Raw genomic sequence first — 7,557 nt, forward strand, 5'->3', positions numbered from 1 at the left:
CCGGGCCTCGCTGGAGGGGTCCCTTTCCGCGTCGAAGCTGGCGCTTCAGCTCTACCCCGGGGGCCCGGAGCCGCCAGGGAGACGCTGGGCCCGGCCAGGACGAGGTGGCTTTTGGCACCTCTCAACCTTCTGGCCCCAGTGCTGACTGGGGAATAGTCGATTTGACGGTGCAAAGAGCATTCCAGGCGGGGTGGGGATTCTGCGGCGTTTGCCAGCCTCAGGTAGTGCCAGCACCTGCTTCCAGGAATCCCCCTGCAGCTGGCAGTTGTAGTATATGACGTGTCCACTCTGCATGGACACTTCTGCGTTAACAAATATTTACTGCCACTCCCTGCTTGGCTTGGGGCTGGTCTGGCGGGAGGGCGGAGCCGGCCCCCTCTCACCCCCTGGGGGTAAATGGGATGGGGAGTGAGGTTACCCGGTCTGGGCGATAAATAGGATGGGGAGTGAGGTTAACCGGTAAACCCAACTCTGGGCTGCCTCTGCCCCGGAGTCAGTCTTCTCGCATGACAAGGGGAGGGGGCAGTGTGAGGAGAGGGCTCTGGCTCCCCTAAGGACCCAGGTGAGCTAGGGACCCACCCAACTCAAGGAGTATCCCTCCTCCCACGGCTCTCTCAGCAGGAGTCTAGGGTCTCTGTTAGAGGTATGCTGTCCTGCTGCAGGCCCCCACCCCAGCTTTGGGCCCCTCATTCCCTGGGTGGGGGGGCATTTGGGGCACTGGGTTCCAGCCCCCACTGCCACAGGCAAGGAGCATGTGTCCAGGCTTCGAGGACAAGGTGTCTGGTCATGTGTGCAAGAAGGAATGACCACAGACTGGGGCGTGAGGGAAGACCATCTAGGGCATACAGTGAGGGACGACAGGTTCCTTCCCTTGGGTTAAGCGCTGCCTGCCCAGAGACCGGGGGTGGGGGAGGGGGATGGGTGCTGAGCTCAGTGATCCTGTGGGGTTTAGCCCTGGAGGCAAGACAGAGGACAGCAGGATGTCTTAGTCCTTGACCACCCACTGGTCCCCGACCACTGCTGGACCTGTTCCTGGACCCCTTTCTCCCCTGATGTCTGCCAGCTGGACCCAGCAGTGTCCCCTCCCCCTCCTCTGCAGCCAGTATTGTCCCAGGGCCACCTTGGCACCACAGGTTTCCTCCCTGGCAAACCTACATGATGGCCCTGCCTGCCCTCCCCCACGGCCAAGGCGGTGTTACTGAACTGAAGGGGTGACGGGACGAGAGCTCTAAGCAGCAGCCTGGGCGCCCCCCAGGGACCTCTCAGACCCTTTGCCCAGCGCAGACAGCCTGGTAAGCCCTCTTTCCCCTTCCCTGCACCCTCAGGGCTGGAGCCAGGACTGGGAGGGCTCCCAGATCCTGACCATATCCTTCCAGAGGCTGATCCAAGCCCGGACATTGTGCCCTCGAATGTGAGAAGACTGGGGTGGGGGTAAGGGGTGATGGGAGAGAGGGCTGAGACTGGTGTCATGAAGGGAGCAACCTGGCAGTGGCATAGGGGGGATGCTTGGTGCTCAGAGTCCCATGGAAAGCGCATAACTTTCTCCCAGACCCACCTCTCACCCCACCCTGTGTCCCTGGCTGAGAGATTCCTGGGGGAGCATTTTTCCAGGAAAGGAAGGAGGGTGGTGTCTGGGCCCAGATCCCTGGATGGGCCTCCTTCGGCCTGCTGTGGGGAGTTGTCTAGGGTGAGTTGGCTCTTAGGGACGATTTCTGGCTTAACCTGATTTGGACAGGAGCCCCAGAGGCAGAGCTGTCCCTTCAGGCTAGGGACATCATTCCGCCTCACTAGCCTGCATGTGTGCTTCGGTGAAGGTTGCCAACCCCTCTCCCTGGAATTGCCCTGAGCAGCAGAGCCGTGTTTGTGGAGAGCTCATGGGGTAGAGGGTCTGTGATGTTGCCCTCTCAGTCCCCAGGGCTTGCCCAGGTTCTTCAGAGCAGCACTGCCACCCCTAGGGAGCCAGTGAGGCAGGAGATTAGAGAGCCAGTTAGGGTGGACCCAGTCAAATCTCAGGCCCTGATGGGAGCATAGTACACCCCAAGAGTGCTCTGCCAGGAGACAGGTGTCGGCAAGAGCTATGGCTGTGGTACCCCAAGCCATTGGCCACCCATGTGGTGGCCCAGTTGAAGTGAGAGGGAAGCAAGGTCTGGGTGACCCAGCGGTGGGGGTGGGGGAAGGTGGAGGATTGCGGTCAAGGCTGGAACTGGACCTGTCCTGCTTTGGGGCCCTTCTCTACCCATGCAGGAGGAAAAAGGACAACTTAGGATCAATGCGACCTCAGGTGACACTGGGTTTCCTGGTAGCCACTGCAAAAAAGCATGCAGAATGATTCTGGAGCATTCACCAGGAGGAAGGAAGCAGATGGACACTCCATGGAGATTTGGTTTCCCTTGAACTTGCTTGACAGGGACAGGGTGTTAGCCTTCTGCAGGGCCAGGAATCCTTATGGATTGGGTAGGTGGAGGGGGCTCACAGGTACCAGGCTCAGGGTCTGAATTCAAATCCTCTGGACTGCCATTGCTTGGGAGTGTAGCCATAGTCAGGGAAGGGAGCTGCCATAAGAAATTGCCAGGAACTCAGTGGCTTAAAACCACAGAACAGCTCTGCAGGCTAGAAGTCTATTAAGGCATAGGCAGAGTCATGCTCCCTCTGAGGCTCCAGGGGAACAGCATTCCCTCTTCCCTCTTCCTCCTCTGGTGGTTCCTGGCAATCCTTGGCATTCCTTGACTGCAGGTGCCTTACTGCAGTCTCTGCCTCTGTTATCACATGGCCGCCTTCCCTGTGTGTCTGCGTGTCTGTCTTCACATGACCTTCTTGAAAGGACACTAGTTACTAGATTTAGAGCCCACCCTAACCCAGTGTAGCCTCGTCTTAACTAATTACTTGTGTAGAGACTCTATTTTCAAATAAGGTCATGTGAGAAAAAAACAAAACAAAACTCAAACTATGTTTTTCCCCTGCTCTCACTACACAACAATCAGCACAGAAGACTCCTGTGACCAGATGTGTAAGATGTGTGAGGTTTCTCCCTTACATACCCAGAAAACAATCATTTCTGCAGCAGACAGACATCAGCTGAGTGTGCTCCAATTCAATTCACGTCTGACATCATCTACCTGCAGACAGCCTCAGAAACCACAGGCTGAGGGCTCAGTCCCACAAGACCACCACTGCTTACCCACCTGTCACAAGTCCAGGCCTCCTGGGGTTCCCACAGCTCCCTCTTTGGATTCCATTAATCTGCCTGAGCAGCTCACAGAACTCAGGGAAACACATTTACCAGTTTATTACAAAGGATATTTTATTTTATTGTGTCTCAGATGTACTTTATCATCACTTAGAGTCAATAGTAGTCAAAGGATGTTTTAGCTTTTTTTTTTTTAAGAGACAGGGGCTGGGCACAGTGTAATCCCGGCACTTTGGGAAGCTGTGGCAGGAGGACTGCTCGAGCCCAGGAATTCTGCACCAGACTAGACAACATAGCAGGATCTTCTCTCTACAAAAAATTTAAAAATTAGTTGGATTAGTGGTGGCATGTGCCTGTAGTCCCAGGTACCCAGGAGGCTGAGGCAGGAGGACTGCCTGAGCCCTGGAAGTCAAGGCTGCAGTGAGCTGTAATTGTGCCAGTGCACTCCAGCCTGGGTGACAGAATGAGACCCTGACTCAAAAAAAGAAAAAGAAAAAAAAAGCCCTGGCTCTGTTGCCCAGGCTGGAGTGCAGTGGTACAATCATAGCTCACCACACAGCCTTGAAATCCCAGCCTCAAGTGATCCTTTCACCTTGGCCCAAAGTACTGGAATTACAGACATGAGCCACTGCGCCCAGCCTCCAAGTCTGTTTTAAAAGATACAGGTAAACATCCAGATGATGAGATACATGGGTGAGGTCTAGGAGGGTCCTGAGCACAGGAGCTTCTGTCCCCATGGAGTTGGGGTACGTCACCCTACCGGCATGTGGATGACTTCTTTTTCCCCTTCCTGTCAACCTCCTCATGTTCAGCTCTCCAGAATCTCCCCAACCCTGTCCTCTCCAGCCTTTTATGGAGTTTCCATTGGATAGGCATAATGGAAGTATGGACCACCATGTGGAAATGTGATTGGACAAAAAGGGTGTGATCTGCGACTAACAGACGGAGTGGGAAGCCCAGCAAGGCCTGTCTAGCTTCTTCCTGGCCTCTCTGTACCACATTTATTCCCCCAGAGCATGGGGTGGAGCCCGCTCTGCTGTGAGGGTTTTAGGACCCACCGTCCGATTAGAGTCCTGCCTTGACCAGGAGGACAGAGAGAGATTCTGTTTGCTGAGGCCTGCATCTGAGACCTAAAGACTCTGTATGTTGTAACAAAAGACTCTAATAAGGTCAATGGGAGCTATGAGCCAGGAACTGGGGACAAAACCTGTGTGTGTATAAAACACATATATAATTATTTCATAGGTCACATTCTGAGCCTCAAGTGAATATGAATATGGGGCAAGGGGACATCAGTCAACCCACAATAATAACTCTCTGCAAACCTCAGTGTCCTCTTGTGTGATCTGGGAAAACAGAATGCCCATCTGGCAAAGGTGTGGTGGGGTTACAGATGCAATGAGGAAAGGCCCAGCACACCAAAGCTCTTTGTACTAACATCTCTTCTATGGCCGTTTACTGAATTTCCCCAGGCCCCGGGCAGCCAGCATCTACTCACCCAGGGATGATTATCGGGCACTATGGACACCAGGGGAGACTAGGAGGAGGCAGTAATAGCAGCTGACCCGCGGAGTGGGATGGGGTGCAGAAGGGCTTCAGGAGGAGGTGGCACTGCACCTGGGGTCTGTAGAAGAGTGCTTTAGGCCTGGCCGTGGCCCCAAAGACACAGAGGGAGCCAGAGGAGAGGGCGAGCACCAAGGGGGTCTTTGGAGGGCTTTCAGTTGGGGAGGGACAAGCTCAGTTTTGCATACTGAGTGCTGGAAACAGCAAAGGGGCTGGGACTTGGGACTGGGAATCCCCAGGTGAGAAGAGTTGCCCATGGGGGCTGGGGGTCAGGTGCTGCCCGGAGGGAGGTGTAGAGGCAGGAGCAACTGAACAGGACCAGAGAGGGTGCACGAACGGCCGCCCGGGGCTAGACTGGGGTTGACGTGGTGGTTGGAGGACTGGAAGGGCAGCCACTGAGCTCAGGTTTGGGCACGCCACCACATCAGCCAACAGGCCTTGGACTCAGACTTATGGGTGAGAGCAAGCCCGAGCCCGGCGTCCAGGAGGCGAGGGAGTCTAAGGAGGTGCCGTAAGAGGTGTGTGTATGAGGGGAGTGGTCTGAGGGCCCAGGCTGGAGGGGAGCATGTTGTATGTGGGGAGCACTGGGCAGTCTGGGCATCAGTGAAGTCACAGGGCCATGGGTGGACAGGTGGGCTCGAGTGTGTGACCTGGGAGGCCCTGAGACAGAGGCAGGTTGGCTCTCCAGGAGACCTGACTATGGCAAGGGTGGGCGCTGGGGTGTGGACAAAACCCAGCCTTCCTCCCTCACCCGCCTGGAGCTCCCAGACTCTGCAGATAATTACCAGGTGATGTGATAAATGCCACCTGAAGAGGGTGCCGTGGGCAGGGAGCACAGAGTAGCCAAGACAGGGGCCCTTTGGGTCTCTGCTCTCAGCTGCTCATTAGGTAGGGACAGAAGCTGCTGGATGTCGGAGCTATCCCAGACTCTGAGAGGCCTCAGAAGGAGCGGGTACAGCCTGCAGTGTGGTGCGGCGATCTCTGTGAATCCCCCCAACAGCTGTTCTGGCTATCCCTGCTCTCCAGGTGGGAAACTAAGGCCAGGAAGGTGGAGGTTGCCCAGATTCCAACGCCATCAGCAACTGGGGTGGAGTTTGAAGCCTGCCATCCTGCCTCTGACTTTGGGAACTGGATTTGGTCCACTTGGTGCCAGGCCAGCTCTGCTGCTGGGTGCTCCAAGGCATTCATGAGTTGTTGATTTTGGAGGCCCACACACTTGGCCGCACTCCAGCCTCCATCCTCACATCAAAGGTGGGTGCTGGAATAGCGAACGTGCAGATGGCACTGGGGAGGGGGTGTTGGCCAGACCCTGAGGGCACGGGAGCTCTCTGCAAACCTCACTGGGCAACAACAGCCCTTCCATTGAGCTGGAGTCTTCCATCCCTTTAGTATGGTCTGCGTGTCTCAGAAAGGCTAAGGCCAGGTAGCCACAGGGTCAAAGTGGCCTCTGCTTCTTTGCTCTGGGGCCTTAGACGGTGGGAAGGGTCTGAGGCCAGGCCCACCTGAAGCAGACCATCTCTCAAAGCCTGTAGGAGATATTACACAGAGTCTAACTGGGACTTGATGTTGGGAAAAGCTTGCCATCCAATGTAGTCTCTCTGTCTATATTTTGTTTTATCTTTCTGAGTCAGAGTCACTCTGTCACCCAGGCTAGAGTGCAGTGGCATGCTCACGGCTACTGCAGCCTTGACCTGTTGGGTTCAGGTAATCCTTCCACCTCAGCCTCTCCAGGAGCTGGGACTACAGGCACGTGCCACCACACACCTGGCTAATTTTTTGATTTATTATAGAAACGAGGTCTTGCTAATTTGTCCAGGTTGGTCTCAAACCCCTGGGCTCAGGCAATCCTCTCGCCTGCACCTCCCAAAGTGCTAGGCCTACAGGCATGAGCCTCCGTGCCTGGCCCTCACTGTCTATAGAGGTAGTGAGCTCCCTGTTGTGACAGGTGTGTAAGCCAAACTTTCTGGGATTCTGAAAGATCAGAAACCAAACATTTGAGATTCTGTGACCCCCCCTTTTTGAGACAGGGAAGTCTCACTCTGTCAGCCAGGCTGCAGTGCAGTGGTGCAATCATAGCTTACTGCAGCCTCAAACTCCTGGGTTCAAGCAACCCTCCCATCTCAACCTCCCAAGTAACTGGGACCACAGGCACACACTACCATGCCTGACTAATTTTTAAAAAGTTTTTGTAGAGAAGGGGTCTTGTTATGCTGCCTAGGTTGGTCTCAAACTCGTGGGCTCAGGCAATCCTCTAGCCTGTGACTCTCAAAGTGCCGGGATTACAGCTGAGAGCCACTGCACCCTGCCTGGTTCTAATGTTGATTACTACGCTATGATGGGACCAGGCACAATGTAACCCCAGCGTGCTTGCATATAGTCCCAGCTACTTAGAAGGCTGAGGCAGGAAGTTGCTTAAACCCAGGAGGTCAAGGCTGTGGTAAGCTTTGATTACATCATTGCTCTGCAGCCTGGGTGACAGAGCAAGACCATCTCTTCCTTTATTTTTTTTTGAGTTGGAGTCTCACTCGGTCGCCCAGACTGGAGTGCAGTGGCCGCTCCCGGCCACCGCAGCCTTGCCTGCTGGGCTCCGGCGATCCTTCTGCCTCAGCCTTCTGAGTAACCAGAATTACAGGCACGTGCTACCACGCCCGGCTGATTTTTTGATTTATTGTAGAGATGAGGTCTCGCTGCCCAGGCGGCAAGACCGAGCCCGGCAAGACCATCTCTTAAAAACAAATGCTAGCTAGGCTCGGTGGCTCAGCCTGTAATCCTGCACCTTTGGGAGGCTGAGGTGAGTGGATTGCCTG

Source organism: Carlito syrichta, unplaced genomic scaffold (genome assembly GCF_000164805.1).
Source record: "Carlito syrichta isolate Samal-C Ts95f unplaced genomic scaffold, Tarsius_syrichta-2.0.1 Scaffold311810, whole genome shotgun sequence".
In the NCBI taxonomy this organism is placed as follows: Eukaryota; Metazoa; Chordata; class Mammalia; order Primates; family Tarsiidae; genus Carlito; species Carlito syrichta.